The sequence below is a fragment of the Triticum dicoccoides genome, chromosome 3B (genome assembly GCF_002162155.2).
Source record: "Triticum dicoccoides isolate Atlit2015 ecotype Zavitan chromosome 3B, WEW_v2.0, whole genome shotgun sequence".
NCBI lineage: Eukaryota > Viridiplantae > Streptophyta > Magnoliopsida > Poales > Poaceae > Triticum > Triticum dicoccoides.
This window is the reverse complement of record NC_041385.1, coordinates 11,784,303-11,800,066: the sequence shown is the minus strand read 5'-3', so window position 1 is coordinate 11,800,066 and position 15,764 is coordinate 11,784,303.

Genomic DNA, 15,764 nt, shown 5'->3' with positions numbered 1-15,764 from the left:
GCGGCGGCGGCCGGTGGAGCAGGGGAGGGTGCGGTGGGACGGGGGTCGGTGGAGGGTGCGGTCGGTGGCGGCGGCCGGTGGAGCAGGGGGTCGACCCTGGTACCATTAGAAGTTTTGCAAAAAAAGTATATATTCTAATGGCGCACTCTGTGTCCAGTGCGCCATTACTAGTTAGAACTAGTAAGGGCGCACTTCGCTCGGATGCGCCATTAGTATGTATGGAAAAATGGAAAAAAAATTATTACTAGTGGCGCACCATGTGTCTTGTGCGCCATTAGTGTTTTCCACACTAATGGCACATCAACAAATGGTGCGCCATTAGTATATAGTAGTGGCGCACTACCTGACAGGTGCGCCATTAGTACCCATCTCATCTATAGCCCTTTTCCTAGTAGTGTCATCATGCCATAGCTGGAAAGGCATTAAAGAAAAGCGCTTGTTGGGAGACAACCAATATTTACCCTTACTGTTTTTGTGTGTCCACATGATTATGCTACTGTAGTAATCATGTTTTATAGATTTTGTTTCAATAAAGTACCAAGTAGAACCTTTGGGAAGACTTGGGTGAAGTTTATATGATCTTGCTGTGAAAAACAGAAACTTTAGCGCTCACGAGAATAGCTGCCAGTTTTTACTGGAGAGTTATTTTAGGTTGATTATTTTTGCAGATGATTAATAGACAAATTCCTCAGGTCCAGAAATTTATTTCAGAATTTTTGGGGTTGCAGAAGTATACGTTTGATACAAATTACTACAGACTGTTCTGTTTTTGACAGATTCTGTTTTCTATGTGTTGTTTGCTTATTTTGATGCATCTATGGCTAGTATACAGTAGATATTACACCAATATTAATTAATAATGAGTTGATTACAGTACCTAAGTGGTGGTTTTATTTTCTTATACTAATGGAGCTTATGAGTTTTGTTTTGAGTTTTGTGTGGTTGAAGTTTTCAAGTTTTGGGTAAAGATTCGATGGACTATAGAATAAGGAGAGGCAAGAGCCTAAGCTTGGGGATTCCCAAGGCACCCCAAGGTAATATCCAAGGACAACCAAGAGCCTAAGCTTGGGGATGCCCCGGAAGGCATCCCCTCTTTCGTCTTCGTTCATCGGTAACTTTACTTGGAGCTATATTTTTATTCGCCACATGATATGTGTTTTGCTTGGAGAGTCATTCTATCTTGTCAGTTTTTGCTTGCTGTTAGTTAGAATAATGTTTTGCATCTTTAGTTTCAATAAAAAAGTCAAGGATAGCCATTGCCATGCTTATTTTGCTAGTTTGCATGTTGTAAAAATTCCCTAGAAAAGTCAGAGAATGGTATAAAGTTGAATATTTTTGCATATTAAGCTAATTTATTACAGTGGAAATTTTAGTTCATACTTTTTGGAGTCAGGGAAGTATTGTTACTCTTGCATTCTTTACAGAATGTACTGTTTTGGCAGATTGCTGTTATGGTTGCATTGTTTGCATATGTTTGCTTGTTTAATGATTCTATTTGAGGATAGGAGTATTAAATATGCAGAGGCATTTAGTATTCAATGTTGAATAATAATTTTAGTGATTTGTTACAGTAGAAAATGATAAGGTTTTGCATTGGTTTATACTAACCTATCTCACGAGTTCTTGTTGAGTTTGTTGTGAATGAAGCTTTTGATAAAAAGAAGAGAAACCATGATATGAGAGGAATTAAGGAGACATAAAAGCTCAAGCTTGGGGATGCCCAAGGCACCCCAAGATAATATTTCAAGAAGTCTCAAGCATCTAAGCTTGGGGATGCCCCGGTAGGCATCCCACCTTTCTTCTTCAACAACTATCGGTTAGTATCGGTTGAGCCTAAGTTTTTGCTTCTTCACATGTGTTGTGCTATCCTTGCATTGTAGTTTTATTTAGCTTTGCTTGCTGTTTGAATAAGATACCAAGATCTGAAATTCTTTAATGAGAGAGAGTCTTCATATAGTTGCATAATTATTTAGCTACTCATTTGTCTTCACTTATATCTTTCGGAGTAGTTTGTCATTTGCTCTAGTGCTTCACTTAGATTATTTTGAGAGTCGTTAATAGCATGGTAATTTGCTTAATATTAATATACTTGGTATTCAAGATATGTGAAACTTTCTTTTGAGTGTGTTGAATACTAAGATAAGTTTGATGCTTGATAATTGTTTTGAGATATGGAGGTGATAATATCAAAGCAACGCTAGTTGGGGTGATTATGAATTTAAAGAATGCTTGTGTTGAAGTTTGTGATTCCTGTAGCATGCACGTATGGTGAACCGCTTTGTGATGAAGTTGGAGCACAATTTTATTTATTGATTGTCTTCCTTATGAGTAGCAGTCGGGGACGAGCGATGGTCTTTTCCTACCAATCTACCCCCCTAGGAGTATGCGTTTAGTGCTTTGGTTTTTGATGACTTCTAAATTTTTGCAACAAGTGCATGAGTTCTTTTGATTAATGTTGAGTCCATGGATTATACGCACTCTCATCCTTCCACCATTGCTAGCCTCTCTAATACCGTGCACTTTTCGCCGGTATCATACACCCACCATATACCTTCGTCAAAACAGCCACCATACCTACCTATCATTTCATTTCCATAGCCATTCCGAGATATATTGCCATGCAACCTTCCACCGTTCCGTTCATATGACACACATTACTTTTATCATATTGCTTTTTGCATGAACATGTAGTTGACATTGTATTTGTGGCAAGGCCACCTTCATAATTTTCGTACATGTCGCTCTTGATTCATTGCATATCCCGGTACACCACCGGAGGCATTCATATAGAGTCATATTTTGTTCTAAGTATCGAGTTGTAATTGTTGAGTTGTAAGAAAAATAAAAGTGTGATGATCCTCATTATTAGAGCATTGTCCCAGTGAGGAAAGGATGATGGAGACTATGATTCCCCCATAAGTCGGGATGAGACTCCGGACTTTATGAAAAATAAAAGAGGCCAAAGAAGCCAAAAAAAGAGGCCAAAGAAGCCCACCAAAAAAATATGAGAGAAAAAGAGAGAAGGGACAATGCTAATATCCTTTTTCCACACTTGTGCTTCAAAGTAGCACCATGATCTTCATGATAGAGAGTCTCATATGTTGTCACTTTCATATACTAGTGGGAATTTATCATTATAGAACTTGGCTTGTATATCCAATGATGGGCTTCCTCGAAAGTGCCCTAGGTCTTCGTGAGCAAGCAAGTTGGATGCACACCCACTTAGATTCTTTTGTTGAGCTTTCATATACTTATAGCTCTAGTGCATCCATTGCATGGCAATCCCTACTCACTCACATCGATATCTATTGATGGGCATCTCCATAGCCCGTTGATACACCTAGTTGATGTGAGACTATCTTCTCCTTTTTTGTCTTCTCCACAACCACCATTCTATTCCACCTATAGTGCTATGTCCATGGCTCACGCTCATGTATTGCGTGAAAGTTGAAAAAGTTTGAGATTACTAAAGTATGAAACAATTGCTTGGCTCGTCATCGGGGTTGTGCATGATTAAATACTTTGTGTGATGAAGATAGAGCTTAGCCAGACTATATGATTTTGTAGGGATAACTTTCTTTAACCATGCTATTTTGAGAAGACATGATTGCTTTAATTAGTATGCTTCAAGTATTATTATTTTTATGTCAATATGAACTTTTTTCTTGAATCTTTCGGATCTGAATATTCATACCACAATTAAGAAGATTTACATTGAAATTATCCCAAAGTATCACTCCACATCAAAAATTATTTTTTATCATTTACCTACTCGAGGACGAGCAGGAATTAAGCTCGGGGATGCTTGATACGTCTCCAACGTATCTATAATTTTTGATTGCTCCATGCTACTTTATCTACTGTTTTAGGCAATATTGGGCTTTATTATCCATTTTTATATTATTTTTGGGACTAACCTATTAACCGGAGGCCCAACCCAGATTTGCTATTTTATGCCTATTTTAGTGTTTCGAGGAAAATGAATATCAGACGGAGTCAAAACGGAACGAAATCAATTGGAGAAGTTATTTTTGGAAGGAAAGCAACCCAGGGAACTTGGAGTGCACGTCAGGGGAGATACAGGCTGACCACGAGGGTGGGGGGCGCCCCCCCTGGGCGTGCCCCCCTGCCTCGTGGGGCCCCTGTAGCTCCTCCGACATACCCCCTGCACCCATATATACTCTTGTACCCTAAAACTTCCAGAACAGAACCTAGATCGGGAGTTCCGCTGCCGCAAGCCTTCGTAGCCACCAAAAACCAATCGGGACCCTGTTCCGGCACCCTGCCGGAGGCCATCTTCATCATCCCGACGCTATCCATGATGAGGAGGGAGTAGTTCACCCTCGGGGCTGAGGGTATGTACCAGTAGCTATGTGTTTGATCTCTCTCTCTCTCTCTCTCTCTCGTGTTCCCTCTATGGCACGATCTTGATGTATCCCGAGCTTTGCTATTGTAGTTGGATCTTATGATGTTTCTCCCCCTCTACTCTCTTGTGATGAATTGAGTTTCCCCTTTGAAGTTATCTTATCGGATTGAGTCTTTTATGAGAACACTTGATGTATGTCTTGGTGATCAACTTGCGGGTTTCATGGCATTGGGAACCTATGCATAGGGGTTGGCACACGTTCTTGACTCTCCGGTAGTAGCTTTGGGGCACTCTTTGAACTACTTTTATGTTGGTTGGATGAATCTGAGATTCTGTGACGCATATCGTGTAATCATGCCCACGGATACTTGAGGTGACAATGGAGTATCTAGGTGACATTAGGGTTTTGGTTGATTTGTGTCTTAAGGTGTTATTCTAGTATGAACTCTTTTATAGATCGATCCGAAAGAATAACTTTGAGGTGGTTTCGTACCCTACCATAATCTCTACGTTTGTTCTCCGCTATTAGTGGCTTTGGAGTGACTCTTTGTTGCATGTTGAGGGCTTGTTATATGATCTATCTATGTTATTATTGTTGAGAGAAGTTGCACTAGTGAAAGTATGAACCCTAGGCCTTGTTTACTACCATTGCAATACCGTTTACGCTCACTTTTATCATGAGTTACCTTGCTGTTTTATTATTTCAGATTACAAAAACCTATATCTACTATCTATTTTGCACTTGTATCTTCATCTCTTCGCCGAACTAGTGCACCTATACAATTTACCATTGTATTGGGTGTGTTGGGGACACAAGAGACTCTTTGTTATTTGGTTGCAGGGTTGTTTGAGAGAGACCATCTTCATCCTACGCCTCCTACGGATTGATAAACCTTAGGTCATCCACTTGAGGGAAATTTGCTACTGTCCTACAAACCTGTGCACTTGCAGGCCCAACAACTTCTACAAGAAGAAGGTTGTGTAGTAGACATCAACGCCCTACCCAAGGTCACTACCCTAGAAGATAAAGAGTCCAAGAGATAGCAGGAGATCCCCAGGCAAAGATGTCGAGTTCTATCCACTCGACAGTCGGATCACTCGGGCGTCTTCCCCCTTACTGTCACTCGACTATCCAGGGAATCACTCGACCAATCGAAGAACAGGAGTCAATCAGCATTGCAACGGGTAGGCGTTTACTCCATAGTCTTTATGGTCATTAATAGCACTTAAGGCAGGCGTTATCAGTAACGCCCTTACTTTATGTACATTAAGCCCCTTGTAATGGGGGATGGCTGGGGCTCTGGCGCACTCTATATAAGCCACCCCCTCCTCTGGGACAAGGGTTGGCACCCCCTGTAATATCACACATATAATCCAATCGACCATCTCAAGGCACCGAGACGTAGGGCTATTACTTCGACTGAGAAGGGTCTGAACTCATAAATCTCGTGTGTACACCTTCACCATAGCTGAGATCTTGCCTCTCCAACCTACCCCCCTTTCTACTGTCAGTCTTAGGACCACGACAGGCACCGCATTGAATCGAGCGAATGCGGTTTGTCCAAGCAGTGCATGATAGCCACTGCGGAAGGGGATGATATCGAAGATCAACTCTTCGCTTCGGAAGTTGTCCGGGGATCCGAAGACCACCTCCAGTGTGATTGAGCCCGTACAGCGGGCCTCTACACCTCGTATGACTCCTTTAAAGGTGTTTTTTGTGGGCTTGATCCTTGAGGGATCAATACCCATTTTGTGCACTGTATCCTGATAGAGCAGGTTCAGGCGGGTGCCACCGTCCATGAGGACTCGCCTAAGATGGAATCCATCAATGATTGGGTCAAGGACCAGTGCGGCTGAACCGCCATGACGAATACTGGTCGGATGGTCCTTGCGATTGATGGTGATCGGGCAGGACGACCATGGGTTGAACTTTGGGGCGACTGGCTCCATCGCGTAGACGTCCCTGAGCACGCGCTTGCGCTCCCTCTTGGGGATATGGGTAGCGTATATCATGTTCACCGTTTTAACTTGGGGGGGGGGGACTTCTTCTGTCCCCCTGTGTTCAGTGGCCAGGGCTCCTCGTCATCATCCTTGCTTTGCGACCCCTTCTCCTTGTTCTCGGCATTTAACTTGCCGGCCTGTTTAAAAACCCAACAGTCTCTATTGGTATGATTGGCTGGTTTATCAGGAGTGTCGTGGATTTCACATGGACGATCGAGTATCCGGTCCAAGCTGGACGAGCCCGGATTGTTTCTTTTTATATGGCTTCTTCCGTTGACCAGACTTGGAGCCACTGAATCCGGCATTGATCATTGTGTCATCGGTGTTGTTACAGTTGCTTCAACGCTTGTGTCGGTTGCGTCGGGGCTTGCCGTTGCTATTTCTGGCTTCAGAAGTGCCAGGTTTGCTTGTATTATTATTGCTACGGGCTAGCTAGCTATCCTCGCCCGCGCAGAAGCAGGCCATAAGCGTCGTGAGGGCTGCCATAGACTTCTGGAGTGAGCCATTCGTCACAGATGCTATGTTTAAAGGCTGCTAGGGCTTCGGCATCCGGACAGTCGACGATCTGGTTCTTTTTAGTTAAGAACCTAGTCCAGAATTTCCTGGCTGACTCTCCGAGCTATTGAACTATGTGACTTAAGTCGTCGGCATCCGGAGGTCGGACATATGTACCTTGGAAGTTGTCGAGGAAGGCGTCTTCCAAGTCTTCCCAGCTGCCAATTGAGTTTTTGGGCAAACTGTTCAACCAGTGTCGAGCCGGTCCCTTAAGTTTTAGTGGGAGGCATTTGATGACGTGAAGATCATCACCGTGGGCCATATGAATATGGAGGAGAAAATCCTCAATCCATACCGTAGGGTCTGTTGTCCCATCATATGATTCGATGTTCACGGGTTTAAACCCTTCCAGGAATTCATATTCCATTACTTCATCAGTGAAGCAGAGGGGGTGTGCGGCGCCTCTATATCGAGCCAACTTGCAATGTAGCTCGGATGGAGTTCATCTGTGGTTTTCGGCCTGGGCGTGGTTATGTTTGTCACGTCCGGCCAGACGGCAATCTCGCGCATCGGGGCACGCCCCCACGATCCATAGATCGATCTGGTTTGACCTGCTCTGTTTTCCAGGTCATGCCATAGGTCATATATGTATCCCCAACCTGTTGTGTCTCTGTTTTTACAGCGAGGTAGTGTGGGCTGGTGTTCGGCTTGAGTTGCCTCTTTGTCCCGGCCACGTGGTGGTCGGTCAGCCACATTATACATTGGTAGGACGGGCTCCAGCGCCTCGTCATTGAATTGGGGTAACAATTTGCATTTTGGGTAGCTTCTGGCTGGGCGCTCGAGGCCGTATTCCTTGGCTGCTACGACATTAGTCCATCTGTCATTGAGTAGATCTTGATCAGCTTGAAGCTGCTACTGCTTCTTTTTCAGGCTCCTTGTAGTGGCTATTAGCCGGTGCTTAAAACACTCCTGATCGACGGACTCCTCAGGCACGATAAAGTCTTTGTCGCAGAGGCTCGCCTCATCCTTGGAGGGTGGAAGATAATTACTGTCCTCCGAGTCTTCGTTAACGGCCTATTCATTAGGGCTGACTCGCCCATCCTCCCGTTCATCCTGTTCGGAAGTTGGCTCAACGGGGTCTTCGTTGTCTTCGACATCGCCCGGAGTATTATTTTCTCCTATGCCGGTATTGCTGTTTTTTCCACAGCGTGGTCTAGAGCGGCGCCGCTGACGTCGGCGCTTTGGCTGTATCTCAGGAGGCTTATCCTCGACTTGATCCTTTTCATTGTCGCTGTTGTTCTCTTTGGGTGTATCCAACATGCATATCTCATACGAGGAGGTGGCTGTCCAGCGCCCTGTAAGTGGTGGTTTTTGTGCCTGCTCCTCTCCGGCATCATCGTCCATACCGCCGATGTCTTTGGAGCCATAATCGAGCATGTTGGTTAAGTCTTCGATAGTGGCTATGAAGTGGGTGGTGGGTGGGAAGCAGAATTCTCCGTCATCAGCTTCCAATCCAAACCGGATATAGTTCGGCTGAGAGTCCCCTGATAAGGAGAGGGCTTTTAATGAGTTTAGCACATCGCCTAAAGGTGAGTGCTGGAAGATGCCCGCGGAGCTGAATTCAGCGATCGACGCCTGATTAGGTTCGATGGGTGCGGATGCACGCGGTTCGGAACCTATGGCCGGAGACGATTCCGAGGTTCTGGTGACACATGCCCCGCTCGAGGTTGGATCTGTGTGCGTCTCTAACACCGCTGAGTCTGTGGCTTCCGCGGCGGGGTTGAGCTACCCGTCCTCGGACGACGCAATCTGCTCTGGATCCAGGGCCAGAGCAGTTACAGGCGCTATCTCTTGGGCACGGTCCCGTGACAGATTTAGGTCATGTTCATCGTGGTGGCAGGGAGCGGCTGCCATGGGCTCGAATCCGTTGAAGATCAAGTCTCCGCGGATATCGACAATATAATTCAATCTTCCAAACCTGACCTAATGGTCAGGGGCATAGCTATCGATTTGCTCTAGATGGCCAAGCGAGTTGGCCCGCAGTGCGAAGCCGCCGAATACGAAGATCTGTCCGGGTAGGAAAACCTCCCCCTGGACTGCATTGTTGTACATGATTGACGGAGCCACCAAACCTTTTGGCGACGATGCAGCGGAACTCTCAATGAAAGCACCAATGTCGGTGTCAAAACCGGCGGATCTCGGGTAGGGGGTCCCGAACTGTGTGTTTAAGGTTAATGGTAACAGGAGGCGGGGGACACGATGTTTACCCAGATTCGGGCCCTCTCTATGGAGGTAATATCCTACTTCCTGCTTGATTGATCTTGATGAATATGAGTATTACAAGAGTTGACCTACCACGAGATCGTAATGGCTAAAACCCTATTCTAGCCTGTGTGATTATGATTGCCTCTACGGACTAAGCCCTCCGGTTTATATAGACACTGGAGGGGACTAGGGTTGTACAAGGTCAGTTATAGAGAAAGGAATCTTCATATCTGGGCGCCAAGCTTGTCTTCCACGCCAAGGAGAGTCCCATCCGGACATGGGAGAGACTCTTCTGTCTTGTATCTTCACGGCCCAATAGTCCAGCCCACGCTACATAGTCCGGCCGTCCGAGGACCACTTAATCCAGGACTCCCTCAGTGATTTATTCAGGATTGTGTGGCGTGGGCGTTTGAATTTATACACCAATGCCAAGCGTCGGGGCAGGAGATCGCTATCCTGAAACTAGATTTAGCCAAGGTGTTCGACACAATCGAACATGCCCCAATGATGGAGATTATGAAGTGCATGGGTTTTGATGATCGATGGCTCGGATGTATTAACTGCTTATTCTCGATGGCAAAATCTTCTGTCCTCCTCAATGGGACCCCAGGCAGGCAATTCTTCTGCTTGAGAGGTGTATGCCAAGGAGATCCATTATCCCCGCTCATCTTTGTTCTGGCAGCCGACCTACTGCAAGCTGCCATCAATGATGCTTATTGGGCGGGCGCTCTCCAACTCCCTATTCTAGTTCCTAATGATGATTACCCCGTGATCCAATACGCTGATGATACAATCCTTATGATGCATGCGGACCAATCTCAAGCGAAAACCATCAAACTCATTCTCCAGGACTGCGAAGTCGGTGGGCCTGCGTATCAACTTCCAAAAATCTACCCTAATCACTGTCAATGCATATGCAGATACAACCTCGAGTCTTGCGCAGGTTTTCGGATGCGCGATTGCTCCATGCCATTTACGTATCTAGGGTTGCCCATGGGCACTACCAGACCGACTATAACTGTCCTCATGCCTCTGGTCGCGTCGGTGGAACGCATGCTCTCCTCGGCTGCCACACTCCTGGACCTCAGATCAAAGCTTACCCTGGTGAACTTGGTGATCACTTCCCTTGCGATTTATGCCATGTGTTTCATGAGGATCCCCTAGACAATTCTAGATCATCTGATAAACTCCGAAGATATTGCCTGTGGGCCAACAGCTCGGACGATGGCACAAAAGCCATCTCCCTGGCAGCATGGGGGCTGATGTGCCGCCCCAAGAGTAAAGGGGGGCTTGGAGTGATTGATCTCGGGGTTCAAAATCAAGATTTGCTCCTTAAGCAGATTCACAAACTTTATAATTGCATGGACTTGCCTTGGGTGAAGCTGGTTTGGTCAGCATACTAGATGGTCTGATACCGCATGCAACTAACCCTTGTGGCTCGTTTTGGTGGCGTGACATCATGCAACCTATGCCGATATATCGAGGGGTAACTTCTATGGAGGTGGGAGACGGGAGTACGGTTCTATTTTGGAAGGACATGTGGCACAACAACATACTCGCTAACAGTCACCCCGGGTGTACTCGTTCGCCGTGAATGAGGACGTCTCCGTACAAAACCTGTTGACCGCACCTGTGCTGGGCCAAAACTTCCATTTGCCTCTCTCAGTTGAAGCCAGGGGAGAGCTCGAGGGGCTTCAAACCAGCATCACCATGATGGAATTGGCTGAAATGAGGGACGTCTGGAAATGTGTTTGGGGATCAGACGGTTTTGAGTCCAACAAATTTTACCTGCATTGCTTCCATGATGGCGTAGCAGACAAGGCCTTCAAGTGGATCTAGAAGACTAAATGCACTAACAAATGGAAGGTTTTTGCCTGCCTGCTGCCAGCGAACAGGGTTAACACGCGGAACTTGCTGAAAAGGAAAGGTATGAAGCTAAGGGGCGATGACTGTGCCTGCTTGCTATGCTCCAGCCCCCTCGAGGAAACAGTTGAGCATCTGTTCTTCGAATGTGAGTTCAGCAGATCATGTTGGGGGATGCTGGGGATCATGTGGCCAGTAGGTGGCAATAGGCTACAGCTTGTGCATGCGGTGAAGGAAGTTTGGACCCGGCCCATGTTCATGGAGATCTTCATCATCGCGGCTTGGAGCATATGGAAGGAACATAACAATAAGCACTTCAAAGGGATCGTTCCCACACAGAATGAATGGCAGCAGAGATTCCAAAATGACTTTGGAATGATGAAACATAGAGTGAAGGAGGCGCTGGTGCCATTTATAGAGGTTTTTGTTGACTCGATCTAATTTTATTGCATAGTATCCCATTGGATAACTTGTACCTCTCCTATACCCTTAGTGGATAGGACTCCATTCTACTCTTTCCATTCCATGTAATCTCACTCTTGTAACACTTGGTGTGATGGTTTCAATATAAAGTCAGTGGGGGGTTGCCCTCACTATCCCAAGCTTTCAAAAAAAAGCTTGGATCGGAAACTGTAGAAGCACATAAATATGATACTGGAAGCTCCATTTGCAGGATGCATGACAATAAGCTGTATACACGTGACACGGAAGACAAACATGTGCAATATACATGAGCTCAAATGGAAGCATAGATTAATAAAAATTAATGTTTTTAGTAAACTATGATAGCAAAATTTATAGAGTTCAAAAGCATCTTCATTCCAGTATGGATGTTACATAACAAAGAAGCATGTGCATGCTACTTTTGGAACATTACTAGTCTTGGATGGTGAAAGTGCAACTATCCCTGGGTGGTTTTGGTAATTCCTAACAACATATAGCTCATTGAGCTAATGCTATTTCAAGATAAATATTTCAGGAAAGCTCAATGTTTGGCATGGCATGGATGAGAAACACGGACCCCTCAAAATGCTAAGGACAAAAGGATTGGCTCAAGCTCAAAGCACAAGACTCTACATTTTTCATTTTAGTGATCCAAGATCACATTGAGTCCATACGAAAATCCAATACTATCAAGAGGGGATGAGGTGTTGCTTAATGAGTTTCTTGCTCAAAGTGCTTAGTGATATGCTCCAAAGCCCTCAACTACTTTCTCACATCCACATATGTCCCAAACCAAAAGTCAAACTCGGCCCCACCGAAACCTTCTATCCGGCACCACCGAGTTCAGTTGACATAGCCACTACTGTAAGTGCATCTAGTGCCACCCCTAGTTGGTTTTGGAGTATTGACGACAAAGTTGGTTGAGGGACTAATGCGTTTGTGAGAATTGCAGGATAACGCAGGGAGTGTCCCTCATTGATTCGGTTTACCTACTGGAGATGACCCCTAAAAATGTATGAAGACATTGAAGACAATGGTGGTGTGTGAAGATATTCACACTGAAGACTATGACATGAGAAGACATTGAGTGAAGACTATGGAGCGCGAAGACTGAGTTGTTTTGTTGTTTCCTTTTCTTCTTTGTTGAGTCATAGGAACCACCGTACTGTTAAGTGGGGTCCAAGTGAACAAAGTCAGAGTGACTGAAGTGATGCTCAACCAAATCCTATGTCTTCGAGCAAAGACAATGAGTGCAAATCTTATCCAGAGCTGGATGAGTCAGCTTTGCTTGTAGCCCATGTAAAGTTGCCTTGTGTGTTTGAAATCTGACCGTTGGAACACGTGTCAGTTCCCTAGTGACCCAGGGTCATTTCAGACATATTAGGTCGGGTTGCCTTGTGGCTATAAATAGCCCACCCCCTACACCATAAATTGGTGGCTGCTCAGAGTTAGTTTACGGCTTTTGTCGTTTTGAGAGCAACCCACCTCGAAGCCTTTGAGAGAGAAATCCTTGCGAGGACAAAGCCCAAACACCCAGAGCCAAAGAGTGTTAGGCATCACTGAAGTCTTTCTGTCTGTGTGACTTGAAGACTTATTACACTTGAGGACTGTGTATCCTCCAGCCGGTTAGGCGTCGCGTTCTGAGCATCCAAGAGTCATTGTGGATTGCCGGTGAACGAAGTATGTGAAGGTTCGGAAGTCTGCCTTGAAGACTTACCAGAGTGATTGGGCGAGGACTGTGTGTCCTTAGCTCAAGGGGAATAAGGTGAAGACGCGGTCTTCTGAGTTGAATCTCAGCCTCCCTAACCAGATGTACAGTTGTCACAGCAACTGGAACTGGTCCAACAAATCCTGTGTCTTCAACAAGTGACTGGTTCTATCCCTTCCCTCCTTAACTTTGAGTTTGTCTTCGTGAAGTCATTGCTTATTTGTCTTATCTGTTTGACTTCATTGCTTGACTACTATCGTTGATTGGCTTCATACTATCTTCCATCCTGATCCTTACTACCTAGCTGCTATTAGTCTTTGTACGTTCACATTATTGCATACTTGACTATGGCTTGCTTATTGTAGTTTATCTTCCGCTGCATATCAATTAGGTCATTTCTATTGTTTGTCTTCGAAACTTCCACGTTTTGAAGACTTTGATAAAAATCGCCTATTCACTTTCATGGTTCTAAGTCTGACAGTAGAATGGGGGGTAGGTATGGAGAGGCAAGATCCTAGCTATGGAGTAGTTGTACACACAAGTGTTTAGCGAGTTCAGGCCCTTCTCGGAGGAAGTAATAGCCCTACGTCTTGGAGCCCGGAGGCGGTCGACTAGTTTCTGTGTATATGAGTTACAGGGGTGCGAACCCTTTACACTGAGGAGGGGGGTGGCTTATATAGAGTTCGCCAGACCCCTCCGGCCCTCAGTTATGCAGGGTTTAAAGTACATTAAGACAGGGGGTTACTGGTAATGCCCTCATAAACACCATGAAGACTATTAAAGCTACTTAATGACAGACCGTTGCGTGCTGAGTGACTTTAGGTCTCCTGGCCGTCGAGTGGTTAGCTTCATGGTCGAGTGGCTATCTTCATCGTCGAGTGAAGTCCCTCTTGGTCGAGTGAAGTCCCTCTTGGTCGACTGGAAGGTAGCTTCTTCTAAGGATGTCCTTGGGTAGGGTATCCTAGATAGGACCATGACCCTACCCTAGGTACATGACTTCATCATTAGCCCCTGAATGGATCGAGGTTCGAGTGAGGAAGGGGTTGATAATTTTCTCCGACCTATTTCCCGTGCTCTGATTACGTCGTATCCTGGATCAGCGATTTTTCTTTTTAGGCGTTGGCACTAACCTTTCCTTCAGTCGCCTTGATCCATTCTTTTCGTCTGTCGAGTGAACTTTTGGACTTAGAGAACTTCCGAGTGACGGATCACAGGAAATCTATCGTCTGACAGATTGATCTGCCGTTAGCAGATTTTGTGGGATCCGAATTTTGGGAAGCGCGCGAAGCGGGGCGGACCGCGGTACTCGGATGGGATAAGGCATGGACGCCTCGATTTCTGCGCCACCTTTTTCGCCACGTATCATGCGCGCGCGACTGTTTCGGGATGTGACAGGACCGCCCGGGCCTACTTGTCAGCCACTCGGAAGCGTCCTTATATAAAGCGCCGGGTGAGGGTTTTTGAACAGTGCCTTCCCATTCTCCTCTCTGCCCTCTTTGCTTCCGCTCGCTGTGCCTGCTCTCGCCTCCGCCTACCCACTCCTCGCGTGCTTCACCGGCGACAATGGTGAAGGAGAAGACGGCAGCCTTGGAGCGCGCAAAGAAGGCGACGGCGGCGGGGAAAGCGACGGGGAGAGCGTCCAGTCGGGGCGGATCTTCGTCAAGATCCCGTCTGCCAAAAGGTTGGGTCCAAGGGGATTGGATCCGTTCGACCATGACTGAGACGGATCTCAATGACCTGGCCAACGAGGGTCTGATCCCCCATGGGTCAGCTAGGCTTCCGGGGTCCGAGTGTCAACCGCAGCCGCAGGAGGGTCAGTGCGTTCTCCTAGCCACTCATATTGATCGTGGATTCTCTCTGCCACTGAGTGTTTTCTTCCGAGGGTTTCTGAACTTCTTTTGGGCGCAACTCCACCATTTCACTCCCAATTCTATCGCCCATCTTGCGGCTTTCGTTTCCATGTGCGAGAACTTCCTGGGTTGTCGACCTCATTGGGGTCTCTTTAAGCACATATTCACCTGTCGCTCACAGACGGTGAAAAAGGCGAGTCCGGGTGACGAGAGGACTAAGGTTATCCAGATGTGCGGGGGTCTTGGGATTCAGATGAGGAATAAGAGTACTTTCCTGGCCATGACCCTTCCTGAGTCGGTCAGAGGGTGGCAGTCGACTTGGTTTTACTGCCAAGACAAGCCGACGCCGGGGCAGTCGACTGGTCTCCCTCCATTCTCCATGGACCGAGTGGACAAACCCTCTTCTCTGAAGGTGCTTCCTGAGGAGAAAGCTCAGGTAAAAATGCTGATGGAGCGTGTAGTGCAACTCGTTAGGGACGGAGTGACGGGTATGGATCTTCTGGAGGTCTTCCTTAGACGGCGCATCCAACCACTTCAGTACCGAGGCCACCCGATGTGGCTGTATTGTGGTACCGAAGACACCACTCGGGTCCATCCAGAAGCGGTCGACGATGCCACACTGGAGAGGTGGGTGGCCGCAATCACGGGGAATAAGGACAACCCTCGAGGGGCTAGGAGGATCCCACCACTCGACTGTACCTACACACCGGACACGGTATGGCCACTTATTTCCAATTGCAATCTTGCTTTATTCATTCTGCTTCGCTGCGAA